General features: G+C 41.1%; 2 long non-coding RNA genes across 2 annotated transcripts in view; one reads left to right on the forward strand and one right to left on the reverse strand.

Annotated features, from left to right (window-relative positions):
* The window catches only part of LOC309619437, a 109,294-nt gene that overhangs the window by 83,236 nt on the left and 2,992 nt on the right, over nt 1-23,066 (reverse strand). The window lies entirely within an intron of this gene.
* Nucleotides 1-23,066, forward strand: part of LOC309619378 — an 85,199-nt gene that overhangs the window by 59,050 nt on the left and 3,083 nt on the right. The window lies entirely within an intron of this gene.

The raw sequence follows: 23,066 nt of genomic DNA on the forward strand, positions 1-23,066 counted from the left end.
TTTTGTAAAATTAAGTAAAACCGAAAATTTCACCAGACACATTTCTGTGGTGGTTTACATGTGTGCAGATTCAGCCCTGATGAAATCCTTAGCAAGAGAAGAAGGTAATAGCCTGGGACACAAGGGTCTCTTCTTTATACAACTAGAGAGACTTCAAAACTGAGAGACTCGGGGGGTCCAGCAAAGCCTAACTGTGCTGTGGTCCAAGCATAAGCCCTGGAAAATATCAGCCACCCCTTTCTAGTCCCAAATCCTGCTCAAATTTGCAGATGTTAATATGGCTCAGCCCAGTCCCCAGAGTATAATCTGGATTGGGTTGGGCTCAAAAGCTGAACCCAGCTGTGGCTGTCTCTTGACTGCCTCCAGCAAGGCCTTGAACTGACCTGGGCTCTGGGCCACTATAAAAGAGACAGATTTTGAACAAACCAGCCAGAACAAGCCAGATTGGAACAAACCAACCCCGAGAATCCCAGAGACCCAGAATGACCAGATCTTGGTGGAGCTGGACCTCCCGAAATGAAAGCAGGCTTCTTCACCTCACTTTGGTTCTGACCACATTCTTAGGACCTAATGAGTCAGTGGCCCTTTGAGGGTGGGAGATCTTTGCTTTAGAATCTTTGTCCCCCTACTTTCCTATGAGATTTTCAATAGTTGGCTACATGTAGAAGCTAGAAATGTGATGGAAAGGCAGAGATCCTCAGTCTCTTCTCTCTCATTCTTTGGCTCCTCCATCATCTACTGCCTATTGTTGAAATCTGAACGGGCTGGCAAACTCTTATTGCCTTCTGTGATGCTCACTTGGAAGAAGCAGTGTCTGGACAGCATTCTTTTGTCTTATGGCTGTTTCTAAAGCGAGTGAGGACATTGGTCCAGATTCTCACATCCTCAATTTATCTGCGAGCTCTTGCATTCAGCTCCCGGGCCTTTGCTTGGACATTGCAGGCCTCACCCCTCGCCTCTGGCTTCTAATGTCTTTTTGATGAGACCAAAAGGGTGGTCTGCTCTTCCTTCATTCCCACCTCCATTGTTGTTTTCAAGCCCAGGTTCCCTTTTATGTCTGGAGGTGTCCTGCATACCACAGAGATGGCATGGACAAGAAAAAGATGAAAGCACACGCTGGGGAAGGACACCACGCCAGGCAACGCTGAGGGCTGCTCCTCCACAGTCCCCTCTCCTGGCTGCTGCCGAGTAGCCTTTCCTTGGCCACAGACAGGGAGAGCACTTCAGGGTACTTAGAAAAGTGGATTCTAGATGCCAGCGTTGGGGGAGAACCTACAGGTCGGCAAGTCACCATCTACCTGATATTTGAATCCCACCTTCACTATCCTTCCCTATAGCCGTGCAGGAGGTTCTTGAATAGCTTGTATTAGACTGGATATTCTGAGAAGCAAATGTCAAGCAAGGATTAAAGGTGCAAGGATTTTATTAGTGGAGGTGCCTGAATGAAAGAAATACAATGGGAGCCAGAGAAGGCTAGGAGAGCACATGCAATTCGGACCCTAAATGACAGACAGAGGGAGCAGATTGGGTGAAAGCATCCTAGACTGTTGTGCAGTTCAAGGAAGTTTCAGCAAAACCTTTGGGAGGTTCTTGAGGCCAAAGTCAGCTGGCAAAGTAGTCCCATGTTTCCCTGGAATGGGTGTGCTTTAGCCTCCCTGCCACAGGTGGTCACTGGCCGGGAGCAGCCTGTGGGAGACATGCCCTCAGTGCAGATGCAGCTGTGGTATTTGTTCTTCCCCCAGGTCTCCATGAGCTCAACAATTTAAACTGCCCTGTCTCAGCCCAGCACTCTCCCAGAACAGGAAAGAAAGGACAAGCAGACATCTGAGTGGAGCTAGGCCAGAGCAGAGAGAGGCCATGCTTGGAAAGCAGGGAGCTGCGGAAACTCAAACCTGTCTCCCGCAGGCACTTGGGACAGCCATTTGGCCCGTGCTCAAGATCCAGGGATCTCAAGGCTTCAGCTAGTCCTGGTTGAAAGGGGAGGGCTATGTTCTGGGACTACAGCATTTTACTTCAACCTAAAAGTTTAGCTCTGTTTATAATAAAAACCCAATCAACATAAGCACTCAGAAATTCTTCCCTGAAATCCATTCCCAATTTTCACCTAACCCCAAGTGATACATTTAAAAATGCTGATCAGAATTTAGGGAGGTGGGCTCCCACTGGGAACAGATGATTTGAAGTGCCCACTGGTTCAAGATCACACTGTTTTTCTTCTTATTGGTAAAAACAGTCACAATTCTAGGACTGTTAGAAATGGCTCTTTTGGAAAACCCCAAGGAAATGACTTAAAAATACCATGAAATGGTATAAAGTGTCATAGAAATGCTTAGTGACAGTGTACAGCATCATGGCCATCAGACTCTTCAATTTATCTAAGAAGTTCCTGCATTCAGTCCCTGGGCCCTCTGCTTGGACATTACAGGCCTTTATCCCTATCCTCTGGCTTCTAATGTCTTTATGATGAGACTAGGGTGTTGCCATGGAAAACATTCCCAGCTGGTGGACCAAAGTCAGGCTGTTTTTAGGTTGGAGTCTGACTGGTACATACTATCTTGTGGCCAGGCTTTGCTTAACCATATTCAGAGATTCACACCACACACACACACACACACACACACACATGCGCGCACTATGAAGAGAGAAATCAAATGGGGAACGGTGTCTGCTGATATTCCATGATTTTCTTCCCCACTCAATTCTCATTTTGATAAAATGTGAGATCTGAAATATAGAAATATTTAAGAATTGTAGAATCTCCTGCTTCTCTTACATCTTATGTGTGGTGTGTCCAACATTACACACTGAGCAACTAGAGGAAGAAAATAAGAAAGAGGAGTTTTGAAGAAGGAAAACTATGTTTTAAAGTGTAGATTCTATTCCAGTAATGGATCAAAGATCCATACAAGGACACAGATGATAGATTTATAGGAAAATGCAATGATTTTTAAATAGTGTCTTTTGCAACAACATGGATGAAGTTCAAAAATATTAAGTTGAGCAAAAGAAGCCCCAAACAAAAGAATATTCTCTAGACTTTCATTTATATGACATTAAAAACTAATTTTTGGCAATAAAAGTCAGAATTATGGTTTTCTAGGGAAGGGTGAGGAGTGGATTAACAGGAAAGGACCATGAGGGAAACTTCTGGAGTGATGAAGAGGTTCTGCATCTTCATTTGGGTGATGGTTACGCAATTGAATACATTCAGCAGTGGGCTGAGTCTGGCTCTCATGCTCCTGAGAGGCAATTCTTAAATAATCAGGATAATTTTGAGAGCCGGTTGTTAAACCATTGCTAGCTTGAAATCAGCCATGGTGGGATTATTTAAACCAGGAAAATCAACAAATGTTACAAATCAGGCTTTTTTTTTTTTCTAGAGAGCCAGCTTATCAGCACATCTCTGAATACATTTGTCAAATTTCATCAAAGTATACACTTAAGAACCATGAAGTTTCCTGTAGCTCTAGTAGCAATAAAGATGGAGGATAAAATAGTGTTTTCAATTAGTGATCTAGCCCAGTGGATCCTCCTTGACTTTCATGCCCTCATGTACCTTTGCAAGTCCTTCTGTTTTCTAAAACTGAGGGTCACCATGATTATAGAAAATAGCTGATTTGGCACTGGGTACTCTTGAAGCTGATGAGCTTATTTAGTTCATATATCACTGCTTTTAATACAACATTTATCCTAATTTTTACCCCGGCTAGTAAAATACACTTACACACGCAAAACATATAGGTGTGCCCCACTTTTTAAAATGTTAATATGTAAAAATCTTAACATGCCAAACAGAGCAAATATTATATCACTGAATATTCACTTAGTTCACAAACTGTTCTTTTTAATTGGGTAAATCCCCCATAGTTTTTATGTCTTATTTTCCTTATCTTTTGTGGGGGATTTTTAACCATGAAAAGGGCACATTGGCTATGTTGAATTCAAACAGTACAAAAAGTTGAAAGAAGATGCCTCTCCCCAGACTCCATCCTGAGTGCCACTCTCTAAAGGTAGTCGTGGTTAAATGTTAGGATTTAACTGTCCAATCTTTTCCTATACCTACCTTATACACAAATCGAAATACATAAATATATATACACACAAATACTTTTTTAAGAGCAAAAATTGGATTACGCATAATGTCGCTCAACCTGGTCTGTTTACTTAATATTCCATGGTCACCTTTCCTTTTCAGTGTAGATTAGCTCTACCTCATGCTTTTTAAAAGCTTCATAAAATATGTACCACTATTTATTTAATGTTTCCTATTGCTAAACATTTAGGCTTTTTCCAGACTGTAATCATTACAAGATGTTACACTGCACATCCTTGTATTAGGTTGACTCATTTAAGTTGCTGTTTTTGTATATCAAAATGGTTGATCACAGTAATTTCATATAGTTCACATTATACATTTATATTTCTATAGGATTCACTTCTTGATGTGGGATTGGTGAGTCAGAGCATATGTGCATTTTAAAATTTTGCAGCTACCACCATACTGCTCACCTAAAAGGTTATGCCAATTTATATGCTCATTTCTCCATGCCCTTGACAACAATAAAAGCTTTTAATCTTTTTCGTTTTTGCTAGAAAATTACACCTCACTATTTTGATTTGCTTTTCTTTCATTATTATTGAGGAGGCCGAACATCTTTTTGTATGCCTCCTGCTCCCGTAGCATTAAAATATCATTTGATTATCCTACAGCTCTCCAGACGCACTCCTATTTTAAAAAAGAAAATCAAATCTGTTTTTAAAGGAGTTAAAGAAAATATGCCACATTAAAATAACCTCTTCAAGGAAGCCAGAATGGATTATTTTTCTGCCTTCAATTTTCCATTTGCTTCTGTTATGGACACACAAGCGTGTATTGTTTTTACCCAGAGTGAACTGCTTTGACCTCATTCTTCTGTTTTCTGAATTTGAATCACTGGGAAAATCCACTGGGCTTTGGCTCTGAGAAGCTGACGGTAGGCTCTCCGCAGCGCTGCTTGGCTATGCAACCATGTGGCCTGCCTGCCACCAGGGGGCCTCTACAGCTCTGAAAGACCTCCTGGCCAGAGCTCCATTTTCTCACTGCTAAATAAGCTTCGTCTCTCTATAACAGAGAGGCAATTGCTGGCTTCTGCTTAAGCAGACTAATTTGCTGAATTAAAGTCGTTTGGCTTCCACCATAGCAATTAGTATGCAAATTACCGGTATATTACCTGCCTAGTCATAAATTACATTGACAAACTTAATATTCACAGATTCAACATATCAGTGTGGGTAATTTTTCTATTTTTCAGTAGTTGTAGACCAGGGCGATTCATCACCTTATTGAACCATTATATATTAAATCAACAGTTGAAAAATTGAGCATTTTTCAAAGCATTTTGTTATGCATTTATTTCTTTCATCAAGCAGTAAAGTGGAACATTAAATATGCAATGTGTCTAAGAGTACTAAATGGCTGGTGAATACGTCTAAGCCTAAAACAGTTCTTTTGTAACTTTAAAAAAAGAGACACAACAAGGGGAAATCTATACCATAATACAACCTATTGACTCTCCTTCACCATCATTAGAACCAAATATTTCTTAGTTTGGGTTCCCGTAAGCGTAAAGAACAATTAATCCCCAATATGTGGTTCAAGCTAATGCTGCTCACAAGCAGAAAAGGGCTGGTCACTAGGATTCAAGGTTCATAAATTGTCACCAAGGTATTTAGCTATGGCGTAGCATCTGAGCTTTGGTCATTAACTCATTAAATTGATTATACCCACTTTTTTTTTACCCTGAGTAAATAAGGTATTGAGCCTTAAGATTGGGAAAGGGCTGGAACAAGTCCAAGAAGGGGTAGACAGGTCAAATCCAAGCATGCCAAAGCAGTCCTTCCTTCATTCACCCAAGAAGCAAAGTGAGCCTGTATTCTGTGCCAGCTCAGTGGGATGAATCCTATCCCCAGGGGATTTAAGGATTGTAAGAGTCAAAGTCCCTTAGCTCTGTACCTGCTGATGGAACAACACTAATCACTGAAGAGTCATGGGGACCTTCCTGGCACCGAACTCCTTCCGTCAATTCCTCTCTGCACCCTCCAACAAAATAAAACTACCTTTGCTTTAAGATTCTAACCTTGCTGCTAAGGCAATCAAAGGACATATATAGTATTGATCGATCAAGCAAGGAGATCTGAAAAAGGCTACTAAAGTTGGTTAGCAGGAATATACTGAGAGAGATCCATTCACAAGCTGTGTGGATTATCCCAAATTGTAAATAAATCATGTGGCTAACATCTTATATTTGGTGCTTAACTTTGAAAAGAATTTGGCTTGCACATAGAATATTTTCTTTCAAATCCAACAAAAATGTCCCCTGTGGAGACGGTGTGATGATTACTCTTAAATGTCAACTTGACTGGGTCACAGGATACCCAAGTAGCTGGTTAAACATTATTTCTGGGTGTGTTGGTAAGGGTATTTTCAGAAGACATTAGTATTTGAATTGGTGGACTGAGTAAAGCAGAGGGCCCCCCCCAGGGTGGGTAGGTATCGTCCACCCACACTGAGGGTATCAATAGACCAAAAGGAGGAGGAAGAAGGAATTCACTCTCTGCCTTACTGCTGAGCTAGGACATCGATCTTCTCCTGACCTAAGCATTCCTGCTTCTCAGGATTTTAGACCCAGACTGGAATCTACCCCATCAGCTCTCCGGCTCTCAGGCCTTCAGACTACACTACTGGCTCCCCTGGGTCTCAGGCTTGCAGATGGAAATAAGCAGGAAAGACCCTCCTGTGTGACTCGGGAGAAGTGATGAGAATGATATAAGCAAAGGGATAAAAAGACGAATACATGCATTTAACAGTTTCCTCCTCCTTTCCACAATCAATCAAAAGCTACAGAGCATGGGGAGAGACATAAAAAGCACAGGCTTACACCAACCACAGATCATAAAGTCCCTGTGCACTGACTGGAAGCTGAGGGCATTTGGGCTGTTACCACATCAAATCCCACCATCAGCTGTGGTTTGTGGCCTGCCTTCACTAAAGGTGAGAGATGGGGAACTACCCTCTTTCCTTAAAGGAAAGAAATATCTTTGCTCCCTACATTGGCTCCTGAGATTTTGTCTTAGCCTGGTATAATCTGGGGTCATTATCAATGCTTAAACTTTTACTTCAAGGGAAATCAGACTCCATTTCCTCAGGAGGTTAGGTCTATTGACAAGTGCCCTGGGAGCGACTTGAGGCCTGGCCAGTTCTAAGGTGAACTGAGAGGTTGCTGAGTTCCAGGATGGAGCACAGTTCTCTCTGCTCACTCTCAGCTAGAGGTACAATCCCAGCCTCACAAGGATGTGGCTCCAGGGGCCAAAAGTGACCCCAAATGACAGTGACCCAGACTGCTGGAAGGAGGCAGTGATTGAAAAGACCCAAAGGGTTAATACTAGTTTGTAAATAATAGGAAAAAAATATTCCCATTTCTCTATCTTTACATGTAGACCAAGCACAAATTTTAAAAATTTAAAAGAAATAGATGGAGTATATATGTTGTTAAAAATATATATATATATACAAATTTTCCAACTATTTTGTGGAGACAAATTAATTTTATCATCTATGAGTTTCTGCCCCTCAATCTTGGCCTTGCTTACCCGCTGTGTCATTGATAGAAGGGCAGAAGAGTAAGAGGAATATTTTCACTTTCTCTACTTGGTCCAGGAGTTGGATTACAGTCACATGGTTCTAGAACTGTGGAACCAGCGGATTTGTATTTTTAGAGGCAACTGGCAAAGCATATATGAAAAAGAGGTCAAAAGTGATAGGGCAAAGCATAGGCAACTTGCAGTCACTTCCTTTCCTGGTGTCATCTTACTTTGCAAGTGTTAACCATGGAAGGATTTCTTGTCTCTCTTTAGACACAGGGAAACAAGGCAGGCAGTGATCAAGCAACTGGCTTGAGTCAACCCAGCAAGTTACTACCAATGGTTGAGGATTCAGCCTTCCTAACTTCAAATCCATCCTCCTGCCTTGACCCATTGCCATTTCCTCTTTAATCAAATGCACATTGTTGAGGCTTATGAAAGTGAAACTTCAGAATCCAAAATACATTTCCCAAGAGTAACATAGTCATTTGCTGCAAATTTTTATGAGAGCAATATACACTTTTTTAACATCCAAAGAAAAGATACTGGAACTTCCTGTTTCCTTGTCTAACAGTAATTATTGCTGTCTACCCCTAAGCGAATGAAGGCAGTTCTCTAAAAATGGAGAGGGATACAACCCAAGCGCCCCACTCATTTAGTGCCAGGTACTTCATTAGAGAGGCCAGAATAAGTCACAGTAAGGAAGCTTTGTGTATTCACCCAAGGGAATAGACCTTTAAACAAGTTATAATACAGACATATATACAGATATACAGACATACATGCATATATATACATATAGTTATATATATTGTGTATATATAGAACATATGTATGTTAGATTAGATTAGATTAGGTTAGATGAGATTAGATTAGATAAAATAAAAATAAGCAGCAGGAAGATAGCCTTGAAAGTCAGGCCATTCACTGCCTTGAGGCAAAATTATTCAAATTCTTCTGTCTTCCCCTCAGTCTATCAACAACTGAACTCTGTGGACTCAGCTCAGAGAGAAAGAATTACTGCTACATGGAGGAGATACTAACACCTACCATTATAGCTTAGCCAGAATTAGAAAGAACTAAGTCATAATGTTGGGGAAACCAAAGAAATGCCAGCTCTTTTCCTGTCTTGGAGAAATTGGAAAGGGAGCAGAGGAGAATTGAGAGAAGTCAAAGGGGTAAACAGTAAGATCTGTTCCTGACTTCTCCTCTATGAGCCTTGGCCTGCAGAAGCGGGGGTGTTAAATACATTGAGGGAGCACTAAGGGCAAGGTTATCTTTGCTTAGTTCCCACATTGGATTCTGGGAGTAGAGGTCAAAATGCATGATCACATAGAGAGAAGTCTAATTGGCACTCATGAGCTAACCCCAGCTCCTGTATGGGATGGATATTTGATGGAACACAAGCTATGAGGTCCAGTGTGGTAGGACAAGCTGACCTAGAAACAGAGGCTGGGATGAACCATCCGCCCAGGGTATTGGATAGAGAAGTCATAGAAACCCTAGGATTTGCCTCCTGTGAGAGCTGAAAGAAAGTTGAGTCATCCAGAGGGTTGGTTTATCTTTCTTGGGAGCACATACAAACCAAAAGAATGGATCATAAGTTCATTGGTCATGTATAGCAAATCTGGAGGCCACCAGAGCACCCAGAAAGCCAAAAGCCAAGTGTTCCCAGGCCATCATGTTAGAGGCCAATCATGAAGGAGACAGTGTAAACAGAGAACTGGCATGAGGCCAGTCATTCCATCTTTGCACAGGCTGTGATGACATAAAAATTCCCCTCCTACTGGAATATCATCTTGGGGAAAGAAGCAAGAAAAGGTGAAAGCAACCTTTAGAGACTGATGGTTTTTATTCCAATGACATTATTTCCTAGAGAAACAATTTAAATTTTCATATCAGACTAAAGTTAGTGTAAAGGTTTGGCATTTAGTTACCAAAAAACTGAAGAAGTTCTATTCTCTCCATTCAGCTGAGTTATACTGTATACTACAGTTTGCAAATATCTAGTATAGTATGAGTTCTACCTCCTAATCTGCTATTTTCCTATGATACTGATGCATCCTATATTATTATCTTTATTTCATATCAGAAGGGTGTGTACATACCTTGGAACACCAGTTTTTAAAAGCAGATCCAAAACTGAGAAGTAATGATGTATTACGCTTTACTGATAAGACCAAATGCATCTCAATAGCTTGAAAGAAATAAAATGCAGATCATTTTACTTCTGTCTCCTTTGTAAAATAAAATTATATTCAGCCTGAAAAAAAGTTCAGCAAATATGATAAGGTGTCCTAAATATGTTCAAATCTACTTGCCAAGAAAAAATGTCTTCCAAGATATAAAAAGAACTTGCACACCCAACCACAGTAACTAATGTTTCTTTTGAAAAATAGGAAAACTAAATGTGGTCACATGTAGAACAAATGTTCAAAGAGGAGAAGGCTGATGCTATAAACTGGAAAGTGGTGACCTTGATATCAGTCCCAAACCAGAGGCTAGAATGGAGAGTTAGGACTGGACCATGCTTCCGTAGCACAGGAAATGCTGATCAGTTAAAAATAACACAGATTCACAATGAGCAAATCTTGCCAGAACACTCCTTCTTGCTCTCTGCGGCAGTAATGCTAGCCTCAATAGCAGCATGGCTTAGAAATTCTGCACTTTAATTTTAGCAAGGGATGTGGCAAGGTCTTCATGATGGACAAGAGGAAAAAAAAATGTGAGCTGAATCACAGTACCATGGATTTGTAACGTGATCAGAGTGGTGATCAATGCCAACTTGATGGAGGCTCTGGTGTGGACTGAGAGGCTCTGTCCTTGGCCTGGTTCTATTTTTTGAAGCAATGACTTGAATGAGAGTAGCGATGGCAGCTGATGAAATACATGGGTGCATGCAGCTTTAAGGAAATGGCTAATATATCTGGGGACAAGACCAGGATCCAAAAAGATCTCAGCTGGCTAAAAGGAAGGGCAAGTGTAACCTGATTTATATTTACTGGTTCTGCTCTTTGATGATGGGTCCTCTGCATTCTCCTTCCAAGAAATGTTAGCAACAAAAACATCATGCAATTTTAGAAGGTCAAATAGCCTCAAGTTCAAGAGTATCTGCTTTGGAGTCAGACCTCTTTAGGCAAGTCTCTGCTTGTATGAGCCTCAGTCTACCCACAATAGGGGCTACGGATACTTACTACGTCATTGGGTTCATGTGAGGATTAAATGAGATGCAAAAGATGCAAAGCATTTAGCACATTGCCTTGCCCATAATAAGCACTCAACAGATAATAACTATATATAGCTATACACACACACAGTGGCTTAGCAGGAGCATGTGTGAAAAAGACTTGTGGTTTTAATTGACTCCAAGTTCAACATGAGCCAATGATATGATGTGGCCTCCAAAAATAACTGATTCAACTTCAGCTGTCTTTAAAGAGCCATGGTAGGCTGAATATGTGAAGCAACAATTCTTGCCAGATTCCACATGGACAGGTCACAATTGAGCCCCATATTCTGCTCCCAATATCTCACCATTGGAAAAGACCTTTGTAAACTTAAACTCATCCAGCTAGGAGAGCCTAAGACAACAAGAGAACTTAAAACCCTGGCCTATGAAGAACTGGACTTGTTTAGCCTGGAGAGAATATACTTAAGGGCATCATGACAGCTGTTTCAAATATTTTTAGGACAGTCACATGGGAGAAAAATAAACGTTGTTCAATGTGAAGCCAAACTGGCATTAAAAAATCTTTCTACACAGGAAATGCCAGGGGTTTGGAAGAGGCACTAATTGACTGAAAATATAAACAATAATAATGAAATAAGAGGTTTCACTTTACTTTGAAGAAAGTCTACTTCAGCCTTGAGCCTTTTTTTTTTTTTTTTGATCATTGGGCATGGAGGACCATGTCTCTGAAAAAGCCCTTTCCAGAGATTTTGATCAGCCTTGTGGTTAGGTATACACATCACCATCCCATTTTCAGGGGATGAAAATTAAGTAAAGGAAAGGCACTTCAGTAATTTTCCCAGGTCTGAATGGAGACTAGAACTCACCACGCCGTTTTTCTCACTGTTCACACCTCTGCTGAAATCAATGGGCTTTGATGTCTCTTATCTCAGTTAGCCATCTCCTTAGAGTCATGAATATGGTGATGGTTGGGATAACATCCCACCACCCCGCCTCTGTTTAAGCTGTATTTATTTGTATACACTTGCTTTTCAAAATTCAGTGCCCTAGAAGAGTGTTATGAAAGCATTTTGCTAGAGATATGCTCTTAGCTACCATGAAACCCAGAGCAATACATCGTGACTTCAGCTCAAGTGTGCATGGTTTCTTGAACACCATCTCTAATTCTCATTTGTGCAGTGCCCCGAATACGCTCTCTGTTTTAAAATAAGCTATATTTCTTAAGGAACCAGAATCGAGTGATTTGTATTCTGGTCACAATATGGAGCTTTGATGGAATGGGCTCAGATTTCTCTCATCTGATCACTGCATCTAAATGAGAAAAAATGGAATCCCATTCACAATGCAAATATTACAGAAAACCGGAAATCATTCTGCCTTATAATCAAAACCAGAAAGCTGTTATTGTAGCTCTGCACCATTTCCAGAGACTCTTAATTCACTGCAGAAACCCTGTCCTAAAATGAAAGTCTGGGCAGAATGACATTGTTTCTGCTAAAGAGCCACATTGTCTTAATGGCATCATTTCCAAAGCCATGGATGAAACTGACTAACAATAGCTGATTAATTTGGGTACTTTGTCCTGGTCACATATTTGTTTCAGAATAAAAAATTAACTTCAGTCAAAGCCAGGCAGAAATGAAGTAATTAGGACAATGACTGCCCTGGTGACATTTATTAGAGATGGGAAATTAGAGTGAGTGCTTTCTTGAGTTAATATTATATTTTACAATCACTATGAACTTCTTGAGGTAAATCTAACACTAGGACTGTTGATTCTGAAGTATTTAAAGTATTGTTTGAAGTTTCCCTCAAGGTTTTTTTTTTAATATATTCTTCTACAAAACGTTATTTGGCAGCAAGCTTCAAAGGATCCAACAGTGATTTTCAATTATATTTATTATTAGCTCCATAATCAGCCAACATATTAAAAAGAGCAAAGGCAGTAACTTGGACCACTTGTGCATTGGCATCAAGTTTCAAAGTTACATTTGGCTCTTAGAGAGGGTAACAGATTTGGTGAAGATTTGATCCCAGTTCTGTTTTGTGTTGTTTTGTTTCATTTCAGTTTTCTACCAATGGTTTCCCAAGTTTCAGACAACCTTGTTACCTTCACAGGAGGGTAAAAATCAAATCAAAATAGTTTAGGTGTTTTTCTTTAAAAAATGTTTCCTGGGTCCTTATGCCGCCAATCTATTTCTCTTTGTTATTTTCCTTGGATTTTTTCCTTTGGTTTTAGGATTCATTTTAATTACATCATTTCTAAAATTATATGAAATTACATTGTCTTGAATTTCTATAGTGTTGATTGCTATTGATATAGTAAAACACAAAAAATGTTTTGATAATTGTAGGTAAATTATATCACTCTGAATTGAAAGTCTTAAGGAAATAGGATCAGTGAGTCAGTAGGTTAAAAAAAAAAACACAACACTCTTTTTTTTTCAGGGTTTCAAATAATAATTTCTAAGTATCATCTCCAATTTTAACTGGAGACACAACTTTTCACCTCCAGTTCTCACACTTCTGTGCCATTGCCCTGCTATGAGTCAGTTTCCAAAGGGGGGACTGGGAATTTATTCCTTGGAGAAAAGGATGCTGCTTATACCAATAGCCACCTCAATCAAATGTTCTGGAATTCAAAACAACCTTAATGATGTTATTCACAGCAGCAGAATGTTGTGTTCTTTAAAAACCAAGACAGTATTGTCATGGGGAAGGAACACAGACTGGCACACTGAAAGGAAACAATGAGGAGAAGGATGGGGCTTGAGACTGAAATTGAGAGGAATGTCTGAAGCTGGCGCCCTCCTCTGGATAGGACAGGTTCAGCTATTGGTATCAGTTTCTCTGTGGTCTCTAAACGAACAGCTTCAAGTTTGCTAGCCTCTGCTAGAGGCTCTTTCACAACTTCCCCATGACTTATAACTGCAGCTGGAGTGGTTGTCACTGGACCAGAACCAGCCACCACTCTCAAAGTTGGCCACAGGCTAGTTACAGAATTCAGGCAGCACGGTGATCATCCATGGACTTAGAGTAAGTTGAGCATGTTGAAAAGTATAGACGGTGCTTCAGGTTTCATTTGCCCCAAGGCAAATGCTCAGAGATGCCCCAAGGTCAAGAGAACCTCCCATCAAGGTGGCTGCCACTGACCATGACTTTACAGGCAACTTGTGCAGATTTGTTGGGAGCATGAGTGCAGATGGCTTATCAGGTCCCATTCTTCCCCTGGCCTCTTCATAATATTGGAACAAGGTCTTAGCTCTTCATCTGATTTAATTCTTGGAATGTGATACTCAATGTACACTAATGCTGAAATGAGACCATCTTGAACATTCTCAATTATAAGATGGTAGGGGCAAGACCTTAGTCAGCAAAATAGGGGCTAACGTTTTTTTCTCCTACTAAAATTGCAAGATATTACGAAGTGTGCTGGCAGACAATTCACAGTACTTTATAACAGCCACAAGGTTACATTTTCAAAGTATATATCTCTTGCTTTATTGTCATTACCGGCGATTTTATTTACTACAGACACCTACAGGTTGAATTAAGGCAGCAATATTAGGTTAAAAATGAAGACACAGAAATTCAGGTTAGCCAGAAGCCAGTGATTTTCCAGTCACGAATCAAAGCCCAGTAGAACTATTCAATACATGGAGAAACCAACCACCTCTCAGTCCTTCACTCTCTTATTTCACTCACGTTGATGAGGGTCAAGAGCTTTGGTTACCCTGAAAGCAAAAGTGGAAGAGAAGAGCAACGGAAGGCTCTACTGGTTCAAGTAACTTATTACCATACAGAAATACACTTTTGAAAAAGACCATCAGGAGTTTAGATCAACAGAAGTAGAGGTTGTTGCCAATGGATCTCTAGTCTCTGGTCCACTAAAAAACTCAATATGACTTGCAGGAAGAAGGATCCTCTGAATCTGAGTTCCATCTCAACTGATAAAGAGATCCAATGGTGACACAATGTCCCCCTCACCACCACCACCTCCGCCATCCAGATCCAAAAGCTGATAGAAAATTACATAAAGTCTATGGATAAAATGAATTTAAAGATGTAAGGACTAAGAAATTGGTGAGTACTTGATACTTTGGTTCATTGAGTTCTCTGGATAAAAGGTACCATTATAAAGTGTACATTTATACTATTAATACTAGCTGCCACAAAATTTGTCTACTAAGTCTCTCTCTTTCACTTAAAAATATCATTCTTGGTAGATAAACAACAAGGTCCTACTGTATAGCACAGGGAACTATATTCAATATCCTGTAATGAACCAATAATGGAAAAGAGTATGAATAAATATATGATATATATATTATTGAATCACTTTGCTGTACATCAGAAACTAACCCAACATTGTAAATCAACTATACTTCAATTAAAAAAAAAAGATTAAAAAAAATGTTGTTCTTGGGAAACATTTCTAAGTCTCCACTGGTCTTGAACTTCGCAAGGAAACCTGAGGGTCCTTTTTACATGGAAACACAATAGGTTGTCTTTACGTTTGGTCTGTTGTTTAATTTCAATGGCTTTAGCTTCCAAGGTTAGCGATGCAATTTTAGGGCAATGCCAGTGGGAAGCTTATTCAACGCTTTGTCTGTTGTGCTTGAAAGCCATACTGAGTGAACTTGGCCTAATACTGTGGAGTTGGAATTCGATAGTTTCCTTGTAGTGGAAGGGAAAACAATTTTTTTTTGCATATAAAGTCTGTGACTAATTCTATAATGACCATTGCAGAGCAGTGATCTCTCCCTACATAGAGACTGTCGCTTTAATTCAAGGGGATTTTCATGTAAAAATGCCTGTTTTAAAAAGAAAAAACTAAAGATTTCTTTCTCCCTAAGAATCTCATCCAAAACCAAATCAAAACAGAACCTTAAAATAGTTCTTGAAAATAGTTTTTAAGGTCAGATAAAGGTTTTGTCAGACCAGGAAGATGTGAAGGAAAATATTTTAAACCATCATGGGACTTTCTAGGAATAGAAAAGGAATGTTGAGTCCCCTCTGTGGTTTTGACACTCTTCTCTTACAGCAGGGCTTTGACGCTTGGGGCCTTGTTACAGGCCCACCTGTCTCTCTCTGAAGACTCATGTGACACCCACCCCAGGACAAAGTTGAACTGAGACATAATTTCTGCACTTGTAGATTTCCAGTTTACAGGGGAGTACAGATTGGCTGATGCGTCCACCCTGTCATAAACATCGCGGATGATGTCTCTTCCCTGACATACTGGCACCTAATTTACCCCATTAGCAAACAAAAAGAAAATTTAAATAAAAACCTCAAACCCACATGTGAACGAAATGCTTGGTTCATATTCACTTACATACATTCATGTGCACATACATGAGCAAGATATGTCTCATCCTGGAAGCATTGTGCTTTATAGTTTGCAAAAAACTTTCATGCCCATCATAACAACTGTGACATAGGTGGGATGCTAGTGGAGAAGGCAGCTACAATTGCCTCCATTTTTTTTCCAGGTAAACCTAAGGCTCAGATAAGTAATGGTGATTTTTCCTAGGGTCTCTGACCTGAGTCAGGATTTTAACTTGGATCATCAAGCCCTTACTCCAATTACCTTAAACCTACAATTCACTTTGTCTCTGTCTCTAATTTTTACTTTCTCTACAACCTCTGGAATTTTCTTCCTATAGAACTAAATAGACAGATTTGAAGGAATCCAGGCTTCCAGAATCTGAGAGAACCCATACTACAAAATGATGTGAATCAGAAAAGATTTGCATTTCACTTCTTGGGCCTAACTCCATGCCAAGGTCATGGAATTCCCCCTTTTCTCCAAGTTTAGGTTAGCTGTGCCTCTTGTAGACCACAAATTCCATTTTCTTCCTCCAACATAAAAATTGAAGTAATTCTGCTAGATGCTGAAGAGCTTAAGGAAAGAATCTCTTAGCCACCAAACATCAATACACCCAACCCAACTCTGGTATACTGATGTATTCAGTCCCTGAAAGTTCTTGAACCCATATGCTGAATTTTTTATGTATAGAGCAGCATGACTCTTCCCCACTGAGGAATTCTGAGGACAGAGAAAATATTCAGGTACAAGAACAGAACCACTTCTGAAACAGTTACGTCCATTCTGAGGGCAGAGAGCACTTTGGTGCTCAGGTAATAGTGTTTCTGAGAGCAGCAACCTAGTGAATGAATTTCTGAGTGTTAGGCTCAGGCAAGAGCTAGTATCTAACTGCTTCTTCAGTTTTAAATGCCACACACAGAAAATTGCTAATAAGGATATGGGAGCCATGCCCCCCTCCTTCTTCACCACCTGCTCCTGAGGCAGTAGCTCATTTGTGGGAGTTACCCCTGCCAGCAGGACTCTCTGTATGGACCCCTCTATGGCAGAAGGCAGAGAATGGGCATCCCTTGGGCATTTTTCACACTGTGTTTTTCAAGCTGGTACTCCTAGGGGATGATGAAAAATTGATTAGCTTTTCTAAGCATAGCTGGAAATGATTGATGCCAAAGGGCTACGCTGTGGCACCTTCTAGTGACACCTTGTTGTGAGGAATCTCCTGGCCTGCTTAGCATGACAGCCCCAGATGCCAAACTCCAATGTTAGGGCAGCCCAAGGCAATAGCTCAAAAGCTTCCATGAGGCTCCTTTGTCAGATTTACCCCTTGATGACTTCCTTCTTAATAAGGAAAAGCAGGACAGCATTGCTGTGCTGCTCTGTACTTTCAAAGGCAAAGGGAGCCAGCCACCAAGATCCCCTTAGAGGCTACATGCTTGCCTATCATATAGGAGAAGCATATTGAAATCAGGTAAATAATTCATAGCTAATAAATGAAATAAATTTACATTTGTATAAAGCTGTTCACATCACCAAGCACTTCTACATTCATCGTGCAATAACTAAAACAAGTTTCGTTATCCTCACTTGATAACTGAAGACGTTGAAGTTCGTGGGAGGTTAAAAAACTTGCCCCAGGGACTTCCCTGGTGGCTGAGTGGTTAAGACTCCACGCTTCCCCTGCAGGGGGCACGGGTTCGATCCCTGATCAGAGAACTATGATCCCACATACCTCGTGGCCAAAAAAAACAACACAAGAAACGAACACAAACTTGCCCCAGATCACACGACCAGCTGATGGCAAGGCCAGCGCTAGAATCCCAGTCTTCTGATTCCTGAATAGAGGCGATTGCCTGTACATAGCATGTGCAAATATTTCTTAACAATATTCAGCTTACATTTTTATTATCCTGCTAGAGGAATTTTTCTCATCTCTGTTCTCGCTCACCAATTGTATTGCCTCCAGACTCCCACGCATGAAGCATACAGCAAAATAAAAGGGCACCTTCCTGGAGAGGGGAGGTGGGTAGGGATCAGATGCTGCCACATGTCTGCTGGCTACCTTGGGGGAACCCTGCTGGGTCTCCTCTCCCATTTCACACTGGCAACTCCTCAACATACCAAATGAATAGGCTTGGCCTTTTCTGAGCTTTGTCCTTCCGGCCCCCAGAGTGTGCTGGATGTTTTAAATGGATTGCATGGGAGTGAGTGACTCACATGGGGGATGGTAATGAAATTTTGGAAATGAATATCTACAGAAAAGCAGAAAAACTGCAGGCCCTGCAGCACTCAAGGATGCTGAGAGCCTATCTCCTGATGCAAGAGAATTACAAGAACTCTTAATTTGGACTTATTAAATAAAGGGGGTAGGAAATTATACAAAATATATGGTACAGTAATTTGTTTTTTAAGGAGACTCTCTTCTCTCTCCTCTTCTTTCCCTGTCTTCCTCTGTCTGACTAGCTACACACACACACACACACACACACACACACACACACACACACAAACACACGCATGCACAAATAGACGTACATGCTCAGTAATTCTATTACCAGTACAAGATGAGCTCTTCTCTTTACTGTAGCCCAAGGGGATTTTAGCATTATGACTAAGGTAACAATTTTTGAATAAGAGTTCTTCAGATTTGAAGAGTGTCTTGTTTCCAGATTACAGACTCAAAGCTTTGGCAAACATCATGCCATTCTGAAATCCTCTCGGCAGCTCCATGGGAGTGAGCAGCACACACAGTCTCTCCATGCTGCAGTGAGAGGAACTGCGGGGAGAGAGACTGGAGGCAGACTTGTGTCATGGAAAAGTACTAGCCTGGGAGCTGAGAGGGCTGGGGGCTGGCTCCAGCTCTGCCACTAACCAGATGTGCAAACGTAGGCGAGTCCTCTGACCTCCTGGGACTCTGTGCATCATCTGGCCACTGAAGATCTTGCCAAGATAATCACCCAGCTTTCTTCCAGCTCTAACAAGTGTAACAAGACATTCGAACTGTACAGTACAATTTACAAAGCCTTTTCGTGTTTATTAACACAATCTTCACTACAACTCATCTCATAAGTTGAGGAAACTGAGACCCAGAAACAATAAGGGATTTGCTTGGGGGTCATAGAGCTAATAGACAGAAGAGCCAGATTAGGGAACCAGGTTTCTGACCCCAAAGCCATGTTCACATCATAACCCCAGGCTGCCTCTGAAGGAAAGACCCTCTGTGCTTTCACTTCCTATGGTAGAAAAGTGAGATTTTTCAAGAAGAGTTAAAACCAAAAAAAAAGTGAGTTTTCAAGTTTACCAATCCAAAAACAGTGACTTTCCAAAGGCCAGATCTTGAGCTACCTCTGGAGAAGGGTAAGATTTGACCTCACTGGAAGCTAAAGTCCCCTGGGGAAGACCTCTGTGAAATGTACACAGCCCACGTCCATATGCCCATGCGTTCAGCCTTATGTAACGGGGGTGTCCCTGGGAACATTCTCTTTATGAAAATATATTTGGTCAGGCAAGTTATATTTTGAACAAATGAAGCTCATCTGCACTTTAAGATGGTTGGTCATCTTAGAAAGTTCTTGCATAGTTTGAAAAGAAAGAGAATATTTTCTAATCCAAGAGCTCTCTACTGTTCACATTCCTAGCTAAGGACCAGAGCAACTAGACAGAGAGGGGAGACTTTGACCAAGAGGAACAAATGGGATCAGCGCCCAGCAGTCGTGCTGCTCTCCACCCTTCAGAACGGAAGCACTCAGTCCAGCAGCTGCTGGCAGTGTTGATTGCTGGGTCTTGCTAGCTCACAGCTGAGCCCTCATACCAGTGACTGCCTAAGCTGAAGACAGCTGCCTAACCCAAGGCCACACCCCAATTCCCTGGGGCTGCCTGGGAAATAGCATTTCTCATCAGTACACAACAGTATAAAAACCTGGCCCTTTGCCTCAACCGCAGATAACTCTGCAAGGCCAGACCAGCTCCAGAGCCTCACCGTGGGGCTGGCGGCAGCGTCTGCTGCGGCTGCATCACAGGCCAGCTTATCCCTCCGCTGAGCCTGCTTCCCTTACTCCCCCATAAACATACTGCGCCCCAATCTCCATCTGAGAGTCTGCTTCACAGAAGCCTGACCTGTCATACACCTTCCTTTCTCTTAATCTTGAATCAGCAGAATCTCTAAAATCTCCATTTCTTTTTCTTTAATTGTTAAAGAGCAGCCATCCTGGTAAGGACTCTAGCGGTAGAACCCAACATTGAGGAAGATGGAACATGGCTGTTTGTGAATACAGATCTACATGTACATATGATTTTGGAGACTGGGAACAGACTTTTGAGATGAAGTCATACAAAGAATAGGTGATTTGGCAGAAGAAATAGTATATAGAGAAACTGACGTTGCATAATAAATTAAGAGATCTACCGCGTGCACAAGAACTTCAACCAGGAAAAAATAAAGCTCTGTCTGACCCCCTCCTGAGGGCTCATGTTCTCAAGCCAGGCAGTACCTGCTGCAATCTGATCAAGCATACCTTCCATCCCTTTTGAGCAAAACAGCGATGACTTTACTGATAGTGTATTTTCTGCATGAATTCTCTACCCTAAATTTCAGGGCTTTTGTGTTCATGGTTCAATCAGCTTACTATGCCATGAATTCCACACCTTCCCCCATAGAGAAAGTAAATGATTCAGTTACAAAATCTGAATAAGTCTGCATAAAGCTAGCTATATCCTAAATCATAGTCAAATCATCATAAGCAAGTCCCATAGTCAATAGCCTTTCTCAGGATCTAATGTTCATGGACAACCAAATCATTCCCACTGAGGGCAACACAACTAAATTCAAAGACAGTCATTGTGCACAGTAAGTTACCATTGGATGATGTTGTCTGACCTTCTGAGTTTCCATATCTTTAACTATAAGTTGGCAAGTGTGAAAAAAAAAACTGGAAAAATAAAAGCCATGCTAGCTTCTAACAATCAGGTCAGTTCTAATTTGATTGTAAAAATATTAGGTACAAATTATGACACATAATCTGGAGACAGCTCTGGGATGGAAGTCTGATTTTGTCCTCAAATTTCAGGGTTATGCATATTTTTCCAGGTAGCCTGAGGAATTCAACTGAACGGAATTTTCAGAGCAAACCCAGTAAGTGCTTGTCCAAAAAACATCGACATCCACAGTCCTTCCAGTTTTTCTACACAGAGACATGTGGATGTCCCCTGAAAATACACACAGTGATACCATTAAAGGGGCAGGGATGGGAAAGGAGTACAATGAATGATTTCCGTAAATCAGACTCACTACCAACATTGTCTTCGCTCTAAATGTGAATTTATGATTTTTGGTTAGCCTAATGCAATATATATTTACAGAGTGACTGCCTATTGAATAATAGTTTTAATGGCTAGTTTTGAATGACTGGACTCTCCCAGAGAGTACTGAACACAAAACAAGTTTGCATGTCAATGAAAATGCAGGGCAAGAGGGCACAGAAGGACTAGTTAGGAGAAGCACTTAGAAATAGCATCACTCAGGACCCCGGCAGGAAACAGAAGTGCACTACATGAGGATGATCCAAGGAAGGACTATTTATGGAAGCAGACAGGACACAGGAAACCATAAGGGGTAGTGCAGAACCCCTGGGCAAGGACTAGTGGAGCTGCTACCACTCCTAGAGCTGAAGGAGAGAGGGGAAGGAGCAATTACTGGAACCCAAACTGAGAAGTGCTGAGAAGAAGCATAATGTAAGAGAAGTGACTTTTAGTCCAGAGAAACAGCCAGCCTGAGGTGACCCCATAGGGAGAAGACAGGGAGTAATACCCCAATCTCCATCTCCTTCCTCTCCCTAATCTACTGCTCTCCCTCTCTCATTGGCCAAGACCAAATGAAGCCCCCTTATGTGGTCCAAGGAAGTCAGCCTCCTGGCTAGAGAGCAGGTAGAATAATCCTCCTTTGTCCCTCCCCCTGGAGGGACAAAGGAGGATACACCCCATTCCAAAACAGGGAAGATACCCAGGATACAATGCATCAAGATTTGAGCATGAGCATCTTTTTTTTTTCCCTTTCATTCCAACCTCTGTTAAAAATTTTAAAAGCATGGGATAAAATCAATTGAGAAAATCTTCCTGGAAGTAAGTCTTAAGCTACGTTTTAAGAAAGAAGGGGGCATGGCTAGGGGATATTCAAGAAAATCATAGGAAGAGATTATTGATGGAAGAGATTATTGGTGTTGCTATCATCTTCATCTGCCCTATCAAATACAGCACAAATACATCACCCGCTATATCAAATAGAGTAAAAACTATGTGCTATCATCTTCCACTTGGGTTTTGCTGTATTTGAAAGCAAGCACCCCAATGACAGTGAGGTCAAAAAGAAGAGATGAGGTAGATCCACATTTCAGGGGTGGCTTTTCCTGAGCTCTAATAATGCTGTGTCCAGAACCATGGCTATCTGAAAGCAATCTGTTGATCTTCTAGAGAACAGAGGATGGGAAAATGCTGCTTCACCACTTGTAGGACCAAACATTTTCCTAAAGTCCTGGCTCTAGAATCACATGGATCTAGCTGGGTCTGCATCCTGGCTCTGCCACCTAATAGCTGGGTGATCTTGGGTCAAATTCTATAATCTCGCTAAGCCTTAATGCCCTTATTTGATCATTGGCGATACGCTATCTCCTCCTAGTGTTGTAGTGAGAATGAAAGAAAATAACGTATCTGTATTAGGAAAAGTTCTTTCACTGCAAATATGATTCTGATTTACATCTGATTCTGGCTAGGAAGGAAGGAGGGAAGAAGAAAAAGAAAGAGAAGAAGAAGTAAAGTATTGAAATAGTGGGGTACCTCGGTGTTCAAGGAAGAAGGGAAAAAGAGTGGGTTAAAACACTCATATCACATACAGACCTCCCCACAGTTCTTATGGTGTCGAGCTTGGTAAATCTCTGA

The sequence above is a fragment of the Balaenoptera borealis genome (assembly GCF_965194805.1).
Source record: "Balaenoptera borealis genome assembly, chromosome: 2".
NCBI classification, from domain to species: Eukaryota; Metazoa; Chordata; class Mammalia; order Artiodactyla; family Balaenopteridae; genus Balaenoptera; species Balaenoptera borealis.